The sequence below is a fragment of the Rhinatrema bivittatum genome, chromosome 4 (assembly GCF_901001135.1).
Source record: "Rhinatrema bivittatum chromosome 4, aRhiBiv1.1, whole genome shotgun sequence".
Taxonomy (NCBI): Eukaryota; Metazoa; Chordata; class Amphibia; order Gymnophiona; family Rhinatrematidae; genus Rhinatrema; species Rhinatrema bivittatum.
The window spans coordinates 327,889,127-327,914,331 of NC_042618.1; the positions used below are offsets into that span (position 1 = coordinate 327,889,127).

The window sequence follows — 25,205 nt, forward strand, 5'->3', positions numbered from 1 at the left end:
TTGTTTTGCTGTTTCTCTACCTTAGAGATTCAGAATGTTCAGAGAGCCTCTTTCTATGACAATATTTCTGACCTCCATGATAATACAGGTGAATGTATGCAAAACTCATAGGCCTAGGGCTGTATATTTACAGGATAATCTCCTTTTGCCTGTAAGCTTGCATGAACTTTACATTTCATGCTGAACTTAGCATACCTCTACAAAGCAAGTTGGCGTGCATACCTGTTCAATTCCTACAATGTACCTAGAATATTTCCTATTCCTTGCAAAGTGTTTCTAGTGTAGTAGATTGAAAGGTATGTGATTTGCCTATAAACTAGTTGCATTTTTGCTCAGCCATACTATCCCTGTTCATACTCTTTCCTTTTGTGTTAGCTATACTAATTGTTGCAACAACCATTGCGTATAGTAAGGATAAGTAACTGGATACACTAGAAGACGAAACCTTCAAAGTACAGTAAATGTTACAAATGTATTCAAATTGCAAAACATTGGGATTGCAATTATTCAGAATACAGCTGGTATGCTGACAAGCATAGATAAAAATCTCCCTTCTGCAGTAGTGCATGTGGCACTGAAATGTTTTTGTGCCCTTTTAAATTATGGTGAAGTGATTTGGTTTGGATTTCTCATTACAATTGGTTTAAGAACGTACATGTGCAAAATGGGTCTGATTTAGAATAGTTGACACGCCTTTGTCATTTTGGGGCAAACAGCTGCAGCACTGTCTTTTCAAGTGATTTGAATTGGCCTCTGTTTCATGAGGAATTTGTATTCAATTATGTGGTATAATTTTGATGCAAAATAGTAATTTCATTTTGCAGTCTGGCATAGGCACATATGGGAATTCACATTCCCTTTTGAGCAATGAATGGATTGGAAAGCAATATTTTTTTGTAGCAAGTTTACCCCATTGTGCTTTACAGCACAGTGAAAAACTGCTGTGCAGAGTTGCAAGTAGGTCTGATTTTCAGGCTAAACACCAAATGCATAGTAGAATAAATTTGAATTGAATGTTTATTAAAATCTCACTAAGGTGGATATCCTGCAAGCCAGACCTGTTTGCAGCACCTGCACTAGAGCTGTCCATGACTTCTTTACAGTAGTATACAGTAAATACACTAAATTATGCTTGAAAACTTGCTTTCCTTTTGCATTATATGTTTGGAATCTATTGGAAGTTTCAGATAACCATTTCAGCTAAGCATAAAGCTTTAGTCTACATTTGTGCATTATGATGCAAGCACATTAACTGTACCAGCAAAATAAAAATCTGTTTTAGTAACAAAAATATTCAGCTCAAAATGAGTTACAGATTTATGTTTTGTCATGTTTGAAAGTAGATTTATCTTTGAAAATCACAGGTTATATTCTAACACAGGAGTAGGTTCCCTTTCTGAAGTGGTGTGCCAAGATTTAAATTGGTGGTAGGCAACTCTGGTCCTCGAGTACCACAAGCAGTTTGGGTTTTCAGGATAACCATAATGAATATGCATGAGATGCATTTGCATGCAGTGGAATAGTGCATGCAAATACATATGCATATTTACTTCTGTTAACGAGCCTGCGAGCTATTGATACTCATCCCCTTCTGCCTCCACAGGTCTCACTCTCATGCCCCCACCTCCCCCCAAAACCACATCCTCATCCTCATTCTCATCTCCACCCCCTCAGCAGTTTGGTCTCCCAGAAATTCTTCTGGCAACCACTTCCTCTTCTCTGATTATCTCCAGGCAAACAGCAGTACTGCAACCTCTCAAATGTGAAGCCTCGAGTTCTCAGCTGCCTTTTTTCTTTGGATTCTTCTCTTTGCTGCTGCTGGAGTCCCACCACTGCTAATCCTCATATCAAAGCCTGTGATTAATTACCCTGCTGCCTCTAATCTTTCCATTGTTCCTGACTCCCATCTTTTTTTCAACTTTGCCCTGCATGGTAGTGATACCAGCGGCTCTTCCTCATTAGTTGTGCAATATTGCTGCTGCCATCTCATTGGCCCCGCAAGTTATACCTGAGGCTGGGTTTGGGAGATAGCTAGAAAGTAGGGAAATATCACTGTGGGCAGCATCAACAGTACAGTCCCTGCTTGGATACCATGCCATTCAGCATTAAGCTGCTGGTGCTGTGCCACTGAAAACCATCTTGCATGCCATAGATTGCTGACTACTGTTCTGATATTTATAATTGACAATTGTAAAATTTTTTTCTGAGTATATTATCTTGAAAGAGGGTATAGCATTTTTTTGCTGCCTCCATATCATATTACTCATATTCATTTAAAAATGCTTACCTCATCTTGTACAGTTGGCTGCAATTGTAACCTGTCAGAAAAAAAGTCTTCCTGGAAAAAGTATTCAAGCATGTTGTAGGCTGGCTCAATCACACAAAAATACCCACGAACACACAGTGTACTCCAATACACCACAAATGTAAACAAATGTCAAAGCAATAAATGTATTGGTCTAATTTTAGAAAGCACTCTGTCGCCAAGAAACTAATGTAAGACCCTCTATTTACGAGTAAGACAATTTAAAAGTAGCTTCTCGTTTCCCATAGAGGTCTAATTTGCTTTAATAGATCATGCAAATTTGCTAAATTTTTTGAATTTTCTTTAAAAGTAACCATACGAAAATTATAGGGAAAATTCCCAATTAGATACCGCAAAATTGAAAAGGAATACTTATCCCAAAATAATCAAGTCCCATAAGTCCCGACATGGCCATGTTTCGGACGATTGTCCTGCTTCAGGGGAAATCACGGGTTGTCTTTCAAATGACGTGGATGCGGCGAATTCACTGCGAAACTTCTTTTCTTGCGGGCTCTCCTTTAACCCGCAGCATTTGAGAACATGGCAGGCGCCCGGACTTCTACTTATACCGGAACACACACTTGTTACCTCCCCTTCCGGGAAGCACAAAGGTCTCTATCACGTCCTCCCGTGGCGAAAAACGCCGACAACAGTCTTCTAACAGGTCCTCTCGATTGGAGCATGAGCATAGTACATAAGCAATGCGCATGTCAAAGCTGGAAAGTTCACTATCACGTCCTCATGCCACAATGTAAAATAATAGATGAAGTTTTCTATTTGGTCCTCTTTTTGCGATAACATCGAAGGGAAAATTTGTATACCAGGTGTGCAGACAATATGATATACCATAAGTTTATCACCAACACAGTATCTTAAAGAGTTAAATCTTATAATCCAGAAATAAAAAGGGGCGGCATCAGACGAGAGAATACCAATTGATCCTCTCGTTTAAACCGTCAGGGTCCACAGTGTGAAGGAAGAAAATCCAGTAGTGTTCACGACGATTTAATGTTCTTTGTATATCTCCTCCTCTTGGGTTTAAAGGCACAGATTCTAAGATCGTCCAGCGTAAATCCGTAAACTCATGCTGAGCACTATTGCAATGCTGAACCAAAGGTGCTGTCATTTTTAATGTTTTAATGCAACTCCTGTGTTCTATGAGCCTAGTACATATCTTCCGCTTTGTGCGGCCCACATACACAAGTTTGCAAGGGCATTGTATTGCGTAAACAACTCCCATAGAATCACATGTGGTAAGTTTCTTCTGATATACGACAACCCCGGAATGGGGAGCCCGCCATTCTTCACCAGTAAGGGCTAATGGGCACATATCGCAACCTCCGCAGGTTTGATGCCCACCCGCAGGGGAAACATCCTTAGTAGACCAAAAGCCTGAATGTACAACGCGGTCTCTAATATTCTGGCCCCTAAAATAGGCGAACCTAGGACCCGTCTGAAAAACTGCATGCAAAGAAAGTACCTTCCAATGTTCACGTACAATGCGAACCACCTCATGAACATGTCGTGAGTATTTCAAAGTACATGTAAGATCTTGAGTATAAGGTTTCTGTTGATATTGTAACAACAATTGTCTATTCGCGAATAAAGCTCGCTTGTATGCCTTCTTTATGACCCCATAAGGATAACCCCTCTGGGTAAATCTAGAAGCAAGCAAATCCGCCTGAAGTTTAAATTCGTCAACAGAAGAACATATCCTGCGTAGCCGGAGAAACTGTGAAATTGGGAGACCATTTTTTAGCCTCTGAGGATGAAAACTAGAATACCGGAGGTATTGATTGCGGTCTGTAGCCTTCCTATGCAAAGAGGTTACAACCGTGCTCCCAAGTTTGATAATTGAAATATCCAAAAACGCCACAGAAAGCTGGTCAAAATGTGCTGTAAATTGAAGATGAGAATCCTGTAAATTTAACCAAGCTAGAAATTGCTGAAGAGTGTCTAAATCACCTGTCCACATTTTGACCAGCTTTCTGTGGCGTTTTTGGATATTTCAATTATCAAACTTGGGAGCACGGTTGTAACCTCTTTGCATAGGAAGGCTACAGACCGCAATCAATACCTCCGGTATTCTAGTTTTCATCCTCAGAGGCTAAAAAATGGTCTCCCAATTTCACAGTTTCTCCGGCTACGCAGGATATGTTCTTCTGTTGACTAATTTAAACTTCAGGCGGATTTGCTTGCTTCTAGATTTACCCAGAGGGGTTATCCTTATGGGGTCATAAAGAAGGCATACAAGCGAGCTTTATTCGCGAATAGACAATTGTTGTTACAATATCAACAGAAACCTTATACTCAAGATCTTACATGTACTTTGAAATACTCACGACATGTTCATGAGGTGGTTCGCATTGTACGTGAACATTGGAAGGTACTTTCTTTGCATGCAGTTTTTCAGACGGGTCCTAGGTTCGCCTATTTTAGGGGCCAGAATATTAGAGACCGCGTTGTACATTCAGGCTTTTGGTCTACTAAGGATGTTTCCCCTGCGGGTGGGCATCAAACCTGCGGAGGTTGCGATATGTGCCCATTAGCCCTTACTGGTGAAGAATGGCGGGCTCCCCATTCCGGGGTTGTCGTATATCAGAAGAAACTTACCACATGTGATTCTATGGGAGTTGTTTACGCAATACAATGCCCTTGCAAACTTGTGTATGTGGGCTGCACAAAGCGGAAGATACGTACTAGGCTCATAGAACACAGGAGTTGCATTAAAACATTAAAAATGACAGCCCCTTTGGTTCAGCATTGCAATAGTGCTCAGCATGAGTTTACGGATTTACGCTGGACGATCTTAGAATCTGTGCCTTTAAACCCAAGAGGAGGAGATATACAAAGAACATTAAATCGTCGTGAACACTACTGGATTTTCTTCCTTCACACTGTGGACCCTGACGGTTTAAACGAGAGGATCAATTGGTATTCTCTCGTCTGATGCCGCCCCTTTTTATTTCTGGATTATAAGATTTAACTCTTTAAGATACTGTGTTGGTGATAAACTTATGGTATATCATATTGTCTGCACACCTGGTATACAAATTTTCCCTTCGATGTTATCGCAAAAAGAGGACCAAATAGAAAACTTCATCTATTATTTTACATTGTGGCATGAGGACGTGATAGTGAACTTTCCAGCTTTGACATGCGCATTGCTTATGTACTATGCTCATGCTCCAATCGAGAGGACCTGTTAGAAGACTGTTGTCGGCGTTTTTCGCCACGGGAGGACGTGATAGAGACCTTTGTGCTTCCCGGAAGGGGAGGTAACAAGTGTGTGTTCCGGTATAAGTAGAAGTCCGGGCGCCTGCCATGTTCTCAAATGCTGCGGGTTAAAGGAGAGCCCGCAAGAAAAGAAGTTTCGCAGTGAATTCGCCGCATCCACGTCATTTGAAAGACAACCCGTGATTTCCCCTGAAGCAGGACAATCGTCCGAAACATGGCCATGTCGGGACTTATGGGACTTGATTATTTTGGGATAAGTATTCCTTTTCAATTTTGCGGTAGGCTGGCTCAGCCATGCAGCTTGGATGGCACCTGCTGGTTATAAATGGGTATTAAGTGGTTCAGGAAATCCAGACTTGGAATTTGTTGCCAGAGGTTGTTGTTAGTGCAGTTAGTGTAGCTGGGTTTAAAAAAGGTTTGAATATGTTCTTGGAGGAGAAGTCCATTAACTGCTATTAATCAAGTTGACTTAAGGAATGGCCACTGCTATTAATTGCATCAGTAGCATGCATGAGATCTTCTTGGTGTTTTGGTACTTGCCAGGTTCTTGTGGCCTGGTTTGGCCTCTGTAGGAAATGGGATGCTGGGCTTGATGGACCCTTGGTCTGACCCAGCATGGCAATTTCTTTTGTTCTTAAGGTAGTGTGATTATTCCACAAGGAGGAGCAGATTCCTCTCATACCCGCAGTTCTGGAAGAGTTGGGCACAGAGGACACTCGGGAGGATTCTGAATTGGGAGCACTGGACCCGGTAATGGTTGGCCTCAGGGGTCAGGCCGGATCCTTTCTCTTACATAAGTCTGTTAGTTCTATATTGTTCAGGGAGTGGGATACTCCGGACACAAGATTGAAGGTCAGCAGGGCTATGGATAGGTTATATCCGTTGCCGGAATATGCGCTTGACCTTCTTAAGCTCCCGAAGGTGGATAAGAACAAAAGAGCATGCCATACTGGGTCAGACCAAGGGTCCATCAAGCCCAGCATCCTGTCTCCAACAGTGGCCAATCCAGGCCATAAGAACCTGGCAAGTTCCCAAAAACTAAGCCTGTCCCATGTTACTGTTGCTAGTAATAGCAGTGGTTATTTTCTGTCAGCTTAATAGCAGTTAATGGACTTCTCCTCCAATAACTTATCCAATCCTTTTTTAAACACAGCTACACTAACTGCACTAACCACATTCCCTGGCAAAACAAATTCCAGAGTTTAATTGTGTATTGAGTGAAAAAACTTTCTCCAATTAGTTTTAAATGTGCCACATGCTAACTTCATGGAGTGCCACCTCAGTCTCAGTGGTTACCAAGATGGTGACCATTCTCGTTACTGGCGCTACAGCTCTGAAGAATCATCAGAACAGGAAGCTGGAAGTGCACGTCAAAAAGATCTTTGAGGTGTCTGTCAGTTGGTGTTTGTTAGTCACGATATTTGATTTTTCCTTAATTTTTTGGCCCTCCCAAAAAGAGGGGAGGGCCGGCAGCTTCAACAAGTGACCTTGATGTATATGCATCATGTCTATCAGATCTCCATGATGTGTGATCTACTTGGGGGACAACCACAAGTTTTGAGTGTGCCTGGAAATTAAGGAGAAACTTTTCACTGAAAAGTAAGTCTGGCCCATTGGAGGCATTGACATTGACATCAAATGGCTCAGGAGTTGCACTCTATGTTGGTAGTGCATCAACATTGAAGCATCTCTCCCACAGTGATTCTGCAGGAAGGACCAGATTTTGGTTAGGCCATGGACCCTGTGACTTACCCCATTCTGAGATCTATTTTCAAGTCACAGTAAGTGCCTCGAATTTGTAATGGGGCAACACTGCCTCCAGTATTTATGTTCAGATGTTGAGCCTAGTATGAGCACCATGCGTTCATAAAATATTTTGCTGTGGTGGCTGTGTATCTGTGCAAATTTGGGGTGCATGTATTTTCCTGCCTAGCCAATTGGCTGGTTAAGAGCACATCTCAGGAAGGTGACATAGAATCAACAAACAAAACCATCTGTGCTGGAGTTGCTAGATTTATCATACTTTATCCAAAATACAATTTGAGCCATTTATCTCTATTGGAATTTAAAGGAGCTCTACTACATATGATTCAGGTGAAAGCCTCTCTTCCACAGGAAAGGATCATTATACTGATGTCCACAGTGAAAATAAATTAACAGGTGTCAGCATGGGGCATGTAGAGAATGTTGGGCAACGTGACATTAACAGTAAATGTAACATCCTTGGCACATCTCCACAGGAAGCAAGCACAGTGGACTTGTCATTCAATCTTTTCAAACAACATAGTCACCCCACAATTCAAGGACTATGTGCTGGTGCTGTTTCAGTCCTATCTGCCTTCAAATTCCTGCAACTCAAATTGTCTTAATCATATGTTCAGCCTGGGCTTTGCACCCAGAGCTTTTGATCTGCTCTAAAAAAGCTTCATCATATAAATTTCCTAGAAATAAGGATGAAACAATATGCTAAAGGCTTTCTAAGTTCAGTTGGCCAACAAACTTGTCATTCAGGTAATTGGGTAGCAGTGTTATACTTGAAAAAGAAAGGAGGACCAGGCTTGCACATCCCATGTCTAGTCTGGATGTGGATCTGGTCCATTTAAGGGATGTTCCTGAGGCCCATATACTTGACAGGCAAGGAGAATGTTCTAACAGAGACTAGGTTGGATTCCGAAACCGCAAGAATGGGCCCTGGGCAGGGGAGTGGCATATATATATTCCAAGAGTGGTAAATCTCTGTCCTCCAAACAGAAAAGTTATGAATTTCTGTCCAGAAGAGAACATGCAAATTAGCGCCTCGTCTTCTCTCTCTAGATTGTGGAGAGGGTCTTGTGTACACTACCTCTAATTTCTCTAGTGGCAAATACAGTATATTTCTAAAACTCAAGACAGAGCAGCCATGTTCCTTTTGGCCTTCTTTTGGATGAGACTGATTTGGTTTCCCCCTTTGGTTATTAACAATCAAGGAACCAATCAGGTTGGGGAAGGTCCCCAACTCTCATTACTCAGAACTAGGGAATATTGTGTCATCAGGTCCCCATCCTTCATACTCTGAATGTTGAGAGTAGCATTGAATTCCCATAATCCATTTGAGGATGTCTTGAATTCATCCGACCAGAAAATCCATATGGTTTTAAATAGTTTGCCTTCTGAGATTGTGCCATATTGGAAGTGGATACAGAACATGATTTTTCAAATGCTGGATATTACAATCTCTCTTCAGCCGGAGGTCTGTTATCTGACTACTCGGCAGCCTGGCCTTCGCACACGAGAATTCTAATTCATCAAGTGATCAGTGCTGCCCGTCAGGAATTGGCAGCACATTGGCGTAAGGATTGGCCTCCTGCGGCATTGCCTGTCATTAACCGCTTATGGCACATGCATTATTGGTACTATATTAGAGCTAAGCAGCTTGATAAAGCTGCACACCATGTAACAATTTGGGAACATTCTTACGTTGGTATAAAGATTATTGAGGCATATCTGGAACCAGGAGCTAGTGGACAGACGGAGGCGAGGACACTGGTGGATAATAAGACTGGGCAGACTGAGGGATACACAAAGGGAGGACATTTCTGTGAATGATGCTGAGCTTCAACTGCCCTCGTGGACCTATTGGACGACATGGATTTTGGTATCCGAAAAGCTTGAGCACCTATACACCAGAGGGGAGGAAGGGGGGGGGGGGTGAATATATAAAAACAGTAAGGCAATCCTGTATTTTGTGCAAGGTTTATTGATGCTTGTTTTTGTAAGAATAATATTCTGTTCACTGTTGTCATGACTTTATTGCTATTGCCAATAAAAATTTTAAATTAAAAAAAAAATAGTTTGCCTTCTGGTGCGAGGGAAAGGCCCTAGACCCTTTCTTCTGTCCCATGTAAAAACTGTGAGTACCTTTTCTTTCAGAGTCTGGTCTGAAGACTAAGTCCATTAGGGTATATTTCAGTGCAATTGGCACTTACCACCATGTAGAAGGTAAACACATCTCTGTACAGCCTTTAGTTGTCAGGTTCATGCAGGGCTTCCTGCAGTTGAAGCCTCCCATCGAGCTTCCTGCTATGTTTTGGGACCTCAACGTGGTATTCGCCTAGTTAATGAAAGCTCCCTTTGAGCCATTGGTGTGACCTGAAGTACCTTAGACTGCTTTTTCAGAAGAGTGATTCTGTGCACATATCCAGTACCTGCCTAAGGTATTATCTGACTTCCTCCTTAACCAATTAATCATCCTTCCCAGGCTAAATGTCCACAAAAGTTAATTAGCTTTGCCAGTTAAAAGGCAAAAGTACTCTAACAATCCACTCTAGCATGGACTGAAGCTCTTAAAAGCACACTCAGCTTTTTGTTTCTTTTGACTCCTCCAAACCTGGAACTGATTTTACCAAATGCACCCTTTCTAATTGGATAGTAGATTGCATCTTTTTCTGTTATGCCTAGGCAGGTTTGATTCTGGCTAGCCATGTCAAAGCTCATAATGTTAGAGCCATGGTGGGGGAAATGGCCCACCTGAGCTCAGCCACCATGGAAGAGATTTGCAGGATTGCAAAGTGGTACTCAGACCATACGTTCACATTTCTTTACTGTTTAAATAGACTCCTGGCAAAGCATTAGGTATGGTTAATCTGTTCTGATGTATCTGAGGTTTAAAAGCCAGCTGCATCCCTTCTAGGCACCATTGCTTCAAGGCTGCCTAAAAAAATTTAAAAAAAAGTGGCTTGTTGCCACCAAAAAGACTTTGGCACTATTAAATAGTGCCAAAGTCTTTTTGGTGGCAACAAGCCACCAAAAACACTTTGGCACTATTTAATAGTTCTCCATCTTTCAAGATTTCACATCCTGCTTGCTTTTTCTTTTTCTTTTTTGTTTTTTTAAAGGGATAGCTAATGTTATCTATAATTGCTGTTCTCAGAGGACAGCAGGATATAAGTAATTGCAGAACCCACCTGCCTTCCCTTATTGGATCCTGTATATATTTTTTGCTATTTTAATAACCAAAGAGACCCCATGAATCTGTAACGGCATGCTAAAATCTTTTAGAAGCTATTAAGAAATCTTCATAGGCCAGGCTCCATCAGAAGTCAATATCCTACTCTCCTCGGAGAACATATTTTACAGATGGGCACCTTTAGCTTTTATTCTTGGAAAATAATTTTTATTCAAGCAAGATGAATTTGTATAATTGATAAATACCCCATATCACTAGTAATACACAAGATTTACATCTTGGATCTTATATATAAGAAAGAACAGTGAAACAGTTAAGAACATGCAACATTGACTAAAATTACCGTCTTTCAAGTTTTCCCTTATTTCTTTACATTCACACCATACATATCATTCGAACCAGTACACATACGCACACACTAACTCCTTATTGCTCATATACTTCATTCCTTACACCCAATCTAAATCATACATCAACCTTCCCCTTAAAGAACATCAACTCAAAATTTCCTTATCTGTCCCTACCTTCCCTTCTCTAACAAATTCATACTCCCATCCATCCCACCGGCTAAAAATAAATAAATAAATCTTAATGTAAGTCAAGTCAGAAAGAAGCACATGGAAAGGCATTTATACATGCAAATCATAATGGGTATAGTTGGACATCGGTTTTTTTTTTTGGTTTTTTTTTTTAATGAACTTTCCACGCGGTAGTATATCCAAGATCTGCAAGACTCTGTTGCCAAACATGGTGCAGTTGTTTGTAGTATTTCTTCCAAGCTGTGGTATATGCTTGAGGCATCATTTATTTATTTATTTTACCAAGTTTTACATCCAACTGTTCAATTTGCATCATGTTTTGCCACATTTCTGGGACTCTGGCATTTTGCTCTATCCGTTGTCTGTGATGACATTTACATGCCACTTGTAACACAAGATATAAAAATCTTTCCATGCCATCCAGCACATCTAGGCAAGAAGCGAAAAGCTTGGAGTATCAGTCTTTCCATTTATTTTTAACGTTACTCCAGTAAAATATCACACCACCTTTTTAACCTCAGCCCAAAAGGATTGTACTGGTGTATAGAGTATAATTTTATGAACAAGTGTACCATGCTCCACACCACATCTAGAGCACATGGGAGAGTTAACCAGTTTCATATGGTAACATTTCACGTCATCCACATAAGAATAATGAATAAGTTGGTATGTCATTTTGCAAAGTTTATATCTGAACATTTGTGCAGTAAGAGGCAAAATTTCTGAATGTAGTGTTCTGAACCTCTGTATTTAAAACATTGTTCCAGTAATTATTCAAAGAAGTAATTCCCACATCAGATAACTTTGGTTTGTATAATAAATGCCAATGTGCAATAGAATTTACTTTCTCCAGTGTTTCACATCTCTCTTGCTAGGGACTATTCATTGTTAAGCCTTTCTGTAGTCCAATGCATTGGATTTATATAATGTCTCAGAGCCGTAGCCAGGCCATTTGGCACCTATGGCCAACTGAAAAAGTGTGCTGACATCCTGAACACGACATACAAGACCACAAGCTGGGGCACTCTGTTAAATGCAGGGGGCTTTATTTTGTATTCCTTGTACGTACCCGGATCAGTCCAGACACCTGGGTTGTGACTCCGCACCAGCAGATGGAGACAGAGCAAAACTTGACGGGCTCCCTACATATAGTAAGGTGCCACCCACAGCCCCTCAGTCTTTCTCTGTCTCCAGCAGATGGGGCAGGTCCACCCACAGTCTCGGGATCCTTGGTGTTTTTTTTTTGGCTTGGGGTAGTCAGGGGTCTATTTGTATTTAATCCTAAGTAGTTAGGGCAGTGTGTCTTTAAAAAAAAAAAAAAAAAAAAAAGAAGAAGAAGAAAGAAGACATAAAGAAGATAGAAGTCTCCCGTCGGGGGAGCCTCCCAGGAGGGTGGAAGGTCCTGAGAGGACCATCCCCTCCAGGTCGAGGCCGCTGCTGAGGGTCGAGGACCCGGCCTGTGCTGGCAGCAGCGTCGGGGGTGACACCGGGGAGCCCGGTTCACTCACCCCCGTCGGAGCTGAAGACTGCAGGACCTCGGCTAGCGCCTAAGTATAAAAAAAAAAAAAAAAAAACTTAGCGGTTTCTTTTGTTTGACCTTGCGGCGCCGGCTCTCTCTCTCCCTTTTCGCCGTCGTTCCGCCGTTCGAGTGCGATCGCTTAGCGGAAGGGGGGCGCTGGGTGGGGAGCCCGTTCGTCGCTGCGAATGCCGAGAGGGTCAGCGTGCCGCGCGTGCGGCTCTGTGCGCGCGTCTTTCCCGGGACGGGGTCTGTTCCAGCTGCGTCTCCGGCGGCGAGGGCTCGTCGGCGGTCGCCCGGGGGGGTCGATCGCGGGGTGCCCGTTCGCCGTCGCGTGCCGGAGGCTCGGAGCCCGCGTCCTCGGATCCGTTCCCGCTTAGCGCGGGAACGGAAGCCATTTTGTCCAGTGTGAGGGAAGCCACGAGGAGGGCACTCCAAGATGGCGCCCAGCCTCCCTCGCTGTCGCCACAGCCCAGGATTTCGGGGGGAGAGCCCCCGGGACCCCGTGGGTCGGGGAGCCCGAGTGCAGTGGAGGGTTCCTCCGGATCGGAGGCCTCATTTTCAGAAGATTTCTCGTTGTTGCTACAGAAACTCGCAAGGTATAAAAAGTCGCGTCTAAAACCTGGGAAAGCTTCCGGGGGGAAGGAAGCGCTCTCCCGGCCCCGGAAGAGAGCCGTGCGGACCCGGGACGCCCGGGGTGGGCCACGAGAAAAGAGACAGCCGCGTGGCGACCCACAGGAATCGGAGTCGGCGTCCACCGCCTCCTCGGACGAGGAAGCGTTGTCGGGAGCCCCTGAAGGCCAGGAGGGCCATGAGGACGAGGGGCAGGCCCAGCCGGGAGCCGGCAAGGGGCCGCAGGCGGCGGAGGGTGATGACCCCAAGGTCGTCCGCCTGTTTCATAGGGAAGAACTTTCTCCCCTTATCCCGGCTATCCTGGATGAGATCGGCGTGGATCCTCCACCTGTGGAGTCCCGGCAAGGGGTCAAGATGGATCCGGTGCTGCTGGGCCTGGCGGGCCCTGCGCTTGCTTTCCCTTGGCACTTCTCGGTCTCAGATATCTTGTTCCGGGAATGGGATACCCCGGAACTGGGGCTGAAGGTGAGTAAGGCTATGGACAAGCTTTATCCCCTCCCAGAGGACGCTCTGGAACTGCTGCGCCTTCCACGGGTGGACGCAGCTGTGTCAGCAGTGACGAAGAGGTCCACCATCCCCGTTACGGGTGCTACGGCCCTCCGGGATATCCAAGATAGGAAGCTGGAGGTGCAGTTGAAGAAGATCTTCGAAGTGTCCGCACTGGGAGTGCGGGCAGCCATGTGTAGTACCTTTGCACTGCGAGCGGGGCTCCGGTGGGCCCAAGTCCTGCAAGCGAACGCCGACCTCTCCTCAGGGGAGGCTACTCAGGCGGATAACCTCGAAGCGGTGATTGCCTACAGCGCTGATGCGATGCACGATTTGCTCAGAACATCGGCCAGAGCTATGGTGTCGGCGGTCTCGGCGCGTCGTCTCCTCTGGCTTCGCAACTGGGCTGCGGATGGGGCGTCCAAGGCCCATCTGGGTTCATTACCCTTTAAGGGAAAGCTCCTGTTTGGAAAGCAGCTGGACGATCTGATGCAGTTCCTGAGCGAGAATAAGGCTTTTAAGTTGCCGGAAGATAGACCCAGGCCTCGGTCGTCCTTCTCGGCAAGAAACAGGTTCCGGTCTAACCGTCGGCAGCGGCCACAGAGGGCGACGGGGTCGGGTCAGTCCTATCGGTCCGGATCGGCTAGATCATCCTCCTGGTCGCAGTCCTTTCGAGGAAAGAAGTTCAACAGGACTGGTGGACCCTCGTCCGGCTCGGGGTCCAAGTCGGCCCAATGAAACGAGACGGGTCCATTCCTCGTTGCCGCCCACCCTCGTACCTTACGTGGGCGCGAGGCTCACCTTGTTTTACGAGGCATGGACCAGAATTACTTCCGACCAGTGGGTCCTCGCTGTGATAAGAGGCGGTTACGCGTTAGATTTTGTTCGGCTCCCGGTGGACAAGTTCCTCGTCTCACCCTGCAAGGCTCTCGTCAAGCGCGCCGCTGTCCGGACCACCCTCCGCAGTCTAGAGGACCTGGGCGCAATTACTCCCGTGCCGCAGGATCAGCAGGGTACGGGAAGGTACTCCATTTACTTCGTGGTCCCAAAGAAGGATGGAGCTTTTCGGCCCATTCTCGATTTAAAGGGCGTCAACAGGTGCCTGCGGGTGCCGCGGTTCAAGATGGAGACGATCCGCTCGGTGATTGCCGCGGTTCGTCCGGGCGAGTTCCTCGCTTCTCTGGACCTTACGGAGGCGTACCTTCACATCGGGATTCAGCCAGCTTATCACCGGTACCTGAGATTCTGCATCCTGGGCGGCCATTACCAGTTCAGGGCTCTTCCCTTCGGCCTCGCCACGGCTCCACGCACTTTCACCAAGGTGATGGTGGTGGTGGTTGCTCAGCTCCGGAGAGACGGGCTGCTGGTGCATCCTTACTTGGACGATTGGCTCATCCGAGCCAAATCGGAGGCCGAGTGTCGGCAGGCGATTGCCAGGGTCCTGCAACTCTTGCGGTCACTCGGTTGGGTGGTCAACTTGTCCAAGAGTCATCTGCAGCCTACGCAGCGGTTGGAGTATCTGGGGGCCCTGTTCGACACCGAGAGGGCCATGGTGTCGCTGACTCAGGAGAGAGTGGTCAAGCTCCAGCGACAGGTGCGACATCTCTTGTCCATGCGGTGCCCGCTGGTTTGCGATTACCTGAGGGTCTTGGGTTCCATGGCGTCGACCCTTGCTCTGGTCCCTTGGGCATTCGCTCACCTGCGACCGTTACAATCAACGTTACTTTCCCGTTGGAAGCCGGTTTCGGAGGAGTTTCATCTTCCATTGCCTCTCACGCCCTGTGCCAGGGCCAGTGTGCTCTGGTGGCTCTCCCGAGATCACCTGTCAGGAGGGGTGTCTCTGGTCATGCCCACCTGGACGGTAGTGACGACGGATGCCAGTCTGCTCGGCTGGGGGGCGGTCTGCGGAGGCCGCTCGGTCCAGGGGCAGTGGTCGAGCCAGCAGTCGAGGTGGTCCATCAACCGCTTGGAGACCAGGGCGGTGTCGTTGGCCCTGCAAGCGTTTCTTCCGTGGATACGGGGCCAGGCGGTTCGGGTGCTCTCGGACAACGCAACCACGGTAGCGTATATCAATCGTCAAGGGGGCACGAGGAGCCAGCAGGTGGCGGAAGAGGCAAGGTTGCTCATGATCTGGGCGGAGCAGCACCTCAGCGGCTTGGCGGCGTCTCACATCGCAGGTGTGGACAACGTGCAGGCGGATTTCCTCAGCCGGCATCGGCTGGATCCAGGCGAGTGGGAGTTACCAGACTTGGCGTATCGCCTCATCTGTGCCAGGTGGGGGGCGCCACGCCTGGACCTGATGGCCACCGCTCACAACGCAAAGACCCCACGGTTCTTCAGCTGTTGGAGGGAACGGGGCGCGGAAGGAGTCCATGCTCTAGTACTTCCCTGGCCCACGGACGTGTTGCTATATGTGTTTCCCCCGTGGCCTCTGATCGGCAAGGTTCTTCGCCGAATCGAGTTACATCCGGCGGACGTGATCCTGGTGGCGCCGGAGTGGCCAAGGCGCCCGTGGTTCGCGGACCTCATTCAGCTGGCGGCGGAGCCTCCGCTTCGGTTTCACGGGGCCGCATCTCTTCTTCGCCAAGGACCCGTCTGTTTGGAGGATGCGGATCACTTTTGTCTCGCGGCATGGCTTTTGAAAGGGCGCGCTTAAGGACTAAGGGGTACTCTGAGGCCGTGATTGCTACCTTGTTGAGGGCTCGAAAACAGTCTACGTCCTTAGCCTATATGAGGGTGTGGACGGTTTTTGAGGACTGGTGTAGTACTCATGAGGTGGACCCTGTACGTCCACTGGTGCCGGGGGTCCTCGCTTTTCTTCAAGAGGGTCTCTCGAAGGGGCTGGCCTGGAGTACCCTGAAGGTACAGATAGCTGCGCTTGGTTGTCTGCGCGGTAAGGTTCGCGGTGTGTCCTTGGCATGTCATCCGGATGTGGTGCGTTTCCTTCGCGGGGCTAAGCATTTACGCCCTCCGGTACGGAATCCTTGTCCGGCATGGAATTTGAATTGTGTGCTCTCGGCGCTTGGGGGAGCACCGTTTGAGCCTCTTAAGCGGGCAACACTGAAAGATCTTACCTTGAAGACCGTGTTTCTAGTAGCCATTACGTCTGCTCGTCGGGTCTCGGAGTTGCAGGCCTTATCCTGTCGGGAACCGTTCTTGCGATTCTCGCAGGGCAGAGTTTCTCTGCGGACTGTGCCGTCCTTTTTGCCTAAGGTGGTGTCCTCGTTTCACGTAAATCAGTCAGTGGACCTTCCAGGTTTTGAGGTCGGGGATCAGATGACCAAGGGGATGAAAGAGTTAAGGAAGCTCGACGTTCGCAGGATACTGCTTCAGTATCTGGAGGTTACGAATCCTTTCCGGGTTTCCGACCATCTGTTTGTTCTCTGGTCCGGGCCTCGCCGGGGGTCTGCTGCGTCGCGGGCCACTATTGCGCGTTGGCTCAAGGAGGCTATTAGCTCCGCATATCTTCTGCACGGTAAGGTGGCACCTAAGGGGCTTCGTGCTCATTCCACTCGGGCGCAAGCCACGTCCTGGGCCGAGGTTTCTCAGGTGTCCACGCAGGAGATCTGTAGGGCTGCGACGTGGAAGTCCTTGCATACTTTCACTAAGCATTACAGGCTTGATGTCCAGGCGTCTGAGGCGCCGGGGTTTGGAGCGAGTGTCCTCCGAGCGGGACTCTCTGCTTCCCACCCTCGGTAGTTTGCTCTGGTACATCCCAGGTGTCTGGACTGATCCGGGTACGTACAGGGAAAGGAAAATTAGTTCTTACCTGATAATTTTCGTTCCTGTAGTACCACGGATCAGTCCAGGCTCCCGCCCGTCTGTTCGTTACGATGAAGAGAGAGAGAGTCCGCTCGTTTTGGTTATTCGTACTGCAATTGTTCCAGTTCTTGGCATAATGCCGCTTGCCTCTGGTCTGAAGTTTTCGGTTTCCAGCCAGGGGGTGTTTGAATTGGTTTTTTAAAATTGTTCTAGTTAGTTAGTCGGGCACTGGTTTGCTTTGACAGTTCGTTCGACTGAGGGGCTGTGGGTGGCACCTTACTATATGTAGGGAGCCCGTCAAGTTTTGCTCTGTCTCCATCTGCTGGTGCGGAGTCACAACCCAGGTGTCTGGACTGATCCGTGGTACTACAGGAACGAAAATTATCAGGTAAGAACTAATTTTCCTTTTTTCCCCAAGTAGTTCCCTCCTGCTTGTTTGGGCTTCCAGCTCAATTGGAATCAGTATAATTCTGGCATCATAAGCATTCCTTCAGAACTGGAAACCCCGATAAGCCAGATGTTGCATGTTATGTAATACCACAAAAATTTATGAAATGCATTTGTTTCTATGAAATAGAAACGCATTTCCTCCTGTATTGGGCAAAATAAATTCATGAGCCACATATTCCCAAAGTTGGCGTATTCCATTCACTAAACTGAATATAAAATGCTATTTTCTACTCTTGCTGTCTGTACATTTTATTTTCTAATCACTTTGGTCCTATTAAGAAAACAGAACAAGCTAGGCTACCCATCTATCATAAGTTAACTACAAAGTATAAATATTTCAAAACATCCAATAATTTGAAATTCATCTTAAAATATTACGAATGGCAATAAAATATGTAAAATTATTGGATACATCAAATAACACTCAATAAATTAAACTAATTAGGATATTAAAAAAATCCCCACTCTTCATATCTGGAACTTTTGATTTCCAGATTCCCTTAGATTATCTTGCATTTGTAAGGGGAATGGGGTTGTTTCACACGTTTTCTCCTCTCTGAAAAATGCTCAATCACACATACACAGGCTCAAACATATATATATATACACATGTACACAGGCTCTCACATGCCACATTCTCACACGCTCAGTCATACACAGACATGTTCTCTCATGCTCAGTCACATACACACACATGCTGTCTCATTTTAGTGATACATTCTCATGCTCAATCGTACATACTCGCTGTCATGCTCAGCCATTCACATATACAATGTCATGATCAGTCATATACATGCATATACACAGTCTGTCTCATGCTCATACATATACGTTGTCTCATGCTCAAATCATGTACCTTTAGTGTCCAGTCAAATGAATCCACAACAAGTGGGTTATGCACTTTTACCAGGAGATGGAGCAAACTGAAGTCACATTATATATACCCCTGCAGTGACATCAACCTGCCAGTATTCTCCATCTCCAGCAGATGGTGGACATAGGCTAGGCCCCGCTCTGAGGCTTTTTTGCTGCGCACCACATGGTAGGCCACAGCAGCATTTCGCGCGCTGTTTCTTAGGCTGCCCTCTACAGGATTGTCAGTTCAGCATGTTCATCTAGCTGTACGTCCAGGTTGTGCGTCTAGTTTTCCAACGCTTAGTCAGGTCTTGAATTCTATGCATCTAAGATAAGCAGTGCCTTAAGTGGCCGCATGCTTACCTGTGCACCCAAGTTACATTGTGCGCTTAAATTTGTTTTTATGGTGCTTAGATTTGGGACGCCTAGTGTGGGATGCCTAGTGTTTTTAGATGTACAAAAAGAAAAAAAAGCTAGACACACACCTCCAACCACTGTCTGCCATAATGACACCTATGTCTAAGAAGCCTAAGTGCCTTTCTCCTTGTGCTGCCTGTCATATTCGGGCAACTGAGCCAGGAGTGCCCACTAACTTATGCCAGCACTATTTGGAGGCTCAGGGAGAATTGCTGCCTTCTGATTTCACTAAGCCTGGCTCTTCCCAGCTGGATGTAGGCCTGAGTACAGGTGGCTCAGGTGGGGCACCTGATTTTCAAACTCCCCTCACTGGTTCCTTAGCAGGGGATAGTAGCTCAGTGTATACGTCTCAAGTACCTCCTGAACTGGATGCTTCTACCTTTTCATGGGTAGAGTTTTTTTCCAGGGATTGCAATCCTTTCTCCAAGCGCAATCTTCAGCCTTCTCGAATACTCCCATAGCAGAGTATTGCTGGGACCTACTGTTAAGTGCCGGAGTACTGCTAGTGCGGCAGCTGGACTTCACGATGGAGGTCCGGACGGCACAGATGATGGCGATCCTGACTCCCTTGAGGATGGTGAAATTCCTCCAGGATTAGAACTGTATAGAACTGTGCTACAGTTCTTTCATAAAGATGAATTGCCAGCTCTGACTTCCCAAACCTTGAAAATGCTCTAGTTCCTGGAGCAGATGCTGTGAGTGAGCCAAAGAAAAATCCTTTTTGTAAGGCCTCTTGTTTTTCCCTGTGATGAGAAACCATTCAAGAATTAGTTGATCTTCAGTGGGGCACCCCAGAGGTTAATTTCAAAGGGGGGTCTGGTTTTGGAAGGCCTGTACCCTTTGGATCCAGTGGCAAGAGAGTGTTTACGTTTTCCAAAGGTAGATGCAGTCTCCAAGCGGACCACTATTCCTATGGAAGGAGGAGCGGCCTTGAAGGATGGTCATGAGAGAAGGCTTGAGACTATCCTTAAGCAAGCATTTGATGCAGTGGCAGTGACCTTGCAGATCGCTTCTTGTTGTTCCCTGGTGGCTGTCTTGTTTTCTTCTCTCCCAGGAAGTCGATGACTCTGGGGTAAACTCCAGATTGCATCCAACCAAACCATGAAAGAAACATAGAAATGATGGCAGAAAAAGACCAATCGGCCCATCCAATCTGCCCAGCAAACTCACACACATTTTCCCATACTTAGCTGTTTCACCGACCACCAAGTTCAGTGCCCTTGTTGGTAACTAATTCAAATTTCCTGCCGCCCCCTGCCATTGATGCAGAGAGTAATGTTGGAGTTGCAACAAAGGTGAGCATAAGGCTTAATGGTTAAGGGTAGTAACCGCCGCATCAAGCAAGTTACCCTGATGCTTGTTTACCCAGACTGCACAGATCAGTGCCTTGTTGGATGTTGTCTGAATATAAATCCTGTTTTCCACATTTCCCCCTGCCATTGAAGCAGAGAGCAACGCTGTATATGCATTCAAATTGAAGTATCGGGCTTAATTGGTTTAGGGTAGTAACTGCTGCAGTAAGCAAGCTACCCCCATGCTTATTTGTTTACCCAGACTGTGTAGTTCAGTCATTGTTGGTTGTTGTCTGAATGCAAATCATCTTTTCCACATTTCCTCTTGCCGTTGAAGCAGAGAGCAATGTTGGAGTTGCATTAACCGTGTGAAGGCTTATTGAGTAAGGGTAGTAATCACCAGGTAGTAGCATCTAGGGATGTGAATCGTTTTAGGACGATTAAAATTATCGTCCGATAATTTTAATATCGTCTTAAACCGTTATGGAACACAATACAATAGAGATTCTAACGATTTATCGTTATAAATCGTTAGAATCGTGAGCCGGCACACTAAAACCCCCTAAAACCCACCCCCGACCCTTTAAATTAAATCCCCCACCCTCCCGAACCCCCCCCAAATGACTTAAATAACCTGGGGGTCCAGCGGCGGTCCGGAACGGGCTCCTGCTACTGAATCTTGTTGTCTTCAGCCGGCGCCATTTTCCAAAATGGCACCGAAAAATGGCGGCGGCCATAGACTAACACGATTGGACGGCAGGAGGTCCTTCCGGACCCCCGCTGGACTTTTGGCAAGTCTTGTGGGGGTCAGGAGGCCCCCCCCAAGCTGGCCAAAAGTTCCTGGAGGTGCAGCGGGGGTCAGGAAGCGATTTCCCGCCGCGAATCGTTTTCCGTACGGAAAATGGCGCCGGCAGGAGATCGACTGCAGGAGGTCGTTCAGCGAGGGTTCCGGCGCCTCGCTGAACGACCTCCTGCAGTCGATCTCCTGCCGGCGCCATTTTCCGTACGGAAAACGATTCGCGGCGGGAAATCGCTCCCTGACCCCTGCTGGACCTCCAGGAACTTTTGGCCAGCTTGGGGGGGGCCTCCTGACCCCCACAAGACTTGCCAAAAGTCCAGCGGGGGCCCGGAAGGACCTCCTGCCGTCCAATCGTGTTCGTCTATGGCCGCCGCCATTTTTCGGCGCCATTTTGGAAAATGGCGCCGGCTGAAGAAAACAAGATTCAGTAGCAGGAGCCCGTTCCGGACCGCTGCCGTTCCGGACCGCCGCTGGACCCCCAGGTTATTTGTCATTTGGGGTGGGGGATTTAATTTAAAGGGTCGGGGGTGGGTTTTAGGGGGTTTTAATGTGCCGGTTTTGCGATTTTTCACGATATTTTACCCCCCCCAAACGGCAACAATACGATTCCCTCCCCCTCCCAGCCGAAATCGATCGTTAAGACGATCGAGGACACTATTCACATCTCTAGTAGCATCCATTCCAGCAAGCCACCCCCATGGCTCTTCTCTTCATTCCCATCCTCTATTCTTTATGTATCCACAGTGTTTATCCCATGCCCCTTTGAAATCCTTCTCAAAGGAAAACAAGTTTTTTCTTTGGATTTGCACATGCATAGTTGAAGGCACTGATGAGAATTGAACTCATGACCCCTGGTTTACAAGACCAGTGCTCTAACCATTGAGCTACAGAGCCTGAAAGAGGAAAATGTTGCCAGCTGTCCACCAATTGTGGACAGCTGGCATCACATTGACTAAATAAACTCATCATCCACCCAGCTTAATGGGAATTCCCCGTCCCAAGTAGAACACAAGTCCCCTGAAATATCCAATGCAAGTGATTTCCCCATACTTATGCAAAGCCCAGATAGTAACGAGTTATGCAAGATGTCCATCAGTCTAGGTAGAGATGTCTTCGCTTGAGAAATACTGACTAATAAATCATCGGCAAATAAGGCTATCTTCAACACTTTAGACCCACATTGTATCCCGACTACCACTGTGTCAGAAACTATATGCCTGGCCAGGGGTTCCATACTCAATATATATAAAAGGGAAAGGGGACACCCTGTCTAGTACCCCTTGCCAGGGGGAAAGGTTCCAAAATTAAATCATTTGCTATCACTGCGGCCATAGGGGAGCAGTACAATAGTGAGCATGTCAAGGTACAAACCATAGGTACATAAAACCTTAAACATAAATTCCCATGATAAATGGTCAAAGGCTTTTTCTATATCAAAATTAACTAAAAGGGAGGCACGGTCTTACTGTTGCCCATTTATAAGGCTGGCAATGACCCTATGTATAATAACCATGGCAGTACATCCCGGCACAAAACTCACCTGTTCTGGTGAAATATCGGGCAATATTTTTAACAGCCCATTGGCTAAGACTTTCGCATATATTTTAACATCTGTATTCAAAAGAGAGATTGGTCTATAAGAATCAGGTACTTCAGAATCTCGTCCCTTCTTAGAGATAATAGTAATAAGCTTCTTTCATGGTACGAGGCAAATCCCCAACTGTCATCTGTTGAAAAAGAGATTTTAGGGAGGAAAGAGATTGTAATCTAAGAATCTTAAACTCCATTGAGAAACCACCCAGTCCAGAAAGTTTATAACATTTAAGATTACCACCTGTGAAATTTTTCCCTCCAAAATAGGTTGGTTGAGACTGTCCAACTGTTCTTCAGTCTCCTTAAGTAAAGTAATACGTTCACAAAAAGATTCCAGATTACAAACATTTGATGCCCCCCCAGGAATATAAGTGATTGTAAAAGTGACCAAAATGTCTAAAATAGCCCTATTGGAACTGTTGCACTTCCTGCCCATCCCACATCCCTGGAATAAACCTCGAACCTTCCATAGTCCTAATTAACTGTGCCAAACTTTTCCCGTCTTATTCCCAAATTGGAAAAAGCAATGTTTTTGATACAGAAGAGTATTCAAAGTGCGTTGATGAATCATAGTATTCACCTGTCTTTGCAAAGTAAAAAAAAGTTTCGCGATTGGCTTCAGTCATATCTCTTGCCAAAGCACGATGTGCCCTTTCCAGTGACCTCTCTAGTTGAAGTTCCCTTGCCCCTGTTTTTTTCCTAAAGTTAGAGTAAGATATCCCCTCGTAACACAACTTTTACTGTTTTGCAATATAGTTGTGGGTCATCTCTATGTTGAGCATTAAATCGCACTAATTCTTCCCACTTACTAACCACAAATTCTTTAAATTTAGGGACCTGTAGTAAGTAGTATGGTATCCTCCAGAAAGAAGTCCTATCCCTTCTTCCAAAAAAGAATCCCAAAATTACTGGGGCAAAAGAAATTTTTGTAAGGCCAATTTCCACAAATTTAACTCTAGAGAAACACATTTTGGAGGTTAAAATGTAATCCAGCCTACCCTGACATTGGTGAGCTGAAGTATGTGTAAATTCCTTGACCCCAGGATGCAATGCTCTCCAAGAATCCACCAAACCCAACAAATGGCACATAAAGGGAATCCCCTTCTTTTAGCCCAATAGCAATCCCTGGGTCACACTATATTAAAAGAAATATCAGTGACACAGTTAAAATCCCCACCAATAATGAGTGGCACATTCCCTATTTCCCCCAGAATTGTCACTAAGTTTCAAAAAACTTTATGATCATACAAATTAGGGGCGTATATGGAACAAAGGATCAACTGTTCCCCCAAAATATGTCCTAACCATATAACATACCTCCCCTGCGGATCCTTTATAACTTGTTGCTCCACAGCAGGAAGTGATTTATAGCAACTCCTGCTTTTCTGGAGATCGGTGTCAAGGCCGAATAACATCATCCCAGCCAATCCCACTTTAGCTTATTGTATTCAGTGACTGACAAATGGGTTTCTTGTATCAAAGCAATTCTCGTCTTCTGATACTTAAGGCTTGTAATATCTTTTTCCTTTTAATAGGTGAACCCACAGCTGCTATATTACAAGTAATAATATCCTCCAGGTCTCTTAAAATAAACACTTAATTGTAAAGAATTGAAAAGGATATAGGACACACTTCCCCAGCTTAAGCGATTTCTCCTATCATCTGGAAAAGTGCACAGTATACTTCCATTCCCTCTTATAATAATTACCTCCTGAACTACCCCATCCCAACCCTCCCCAATCCAACTCTCCCCAGTAGAAACATTATAGTCACCTTAAACAAAAGGCTTACATACTTACAATATACACTTAGCACATGTAAACAAACGCTCATTCTTCAGGATGCATTAGGGTGCCCCCCCATCCCCCTCATCAGCAGACATACTAAACACTCATACTCCCATTCATACCGTTGTACCCAATAACTTTAAACACTATAGACTATCATAATGTGAGTTACACAATGCCTGATAGTGCAGGTCAACAAAAATAAACCATAATGTCAGCAATGGTCATAAATAAGATAAAAGATCCACGATATCTATCTTCTGAAGAAGACCATCACAGCATCAGCTCTGCTGCTCCCAGGTTGCCACCACAACACATGAAACGTTCAGCAAATAGATCTCAGTGCTAGATATACCATAGTCAAAAAAAAGTACTACTTTCCTCTTGGCAGGTCCCTGGAGCCCAGTGGCAAATAGAGAAGATACATGCTTTTGCTGGCCACAAAACGCAGGATAAAAATGATATCCGTAACCTTAGCCAGATAAGATCAGTGAGATCTGGAAAATCAGTGCCTCAACTGTAGAACAACTTTTTAAATCCAACAGCATAACACAGTGTGTCTGCCAAAAGCAAAGGTATTTTCAGAACA

General features: G+C 45.8%; 1 protein-coding gene and 1 non-coding gene across 5 annotated transcripts in view; one reads left to right on the forward strand and one right to left on the reverse strand.

Annotated features, from left to right (window-relative positions):
- MYH10 (myosin heavy chain 10) overlaps positions 1–25,205 on the forward strand; it is a 461,218-nt gene that overhangs the window by 259,096 nt on the left and 176,917 nt on the right. The gene's annotated exons all lie outside the window — the stretch shown is intronic.
- On the reverse strand, positions 22,058–22,130 carry TRNAT-UGU. The gene has a single exon. It is a non-coding gene; the product is annotated as a tRNA-Thr (tRNA).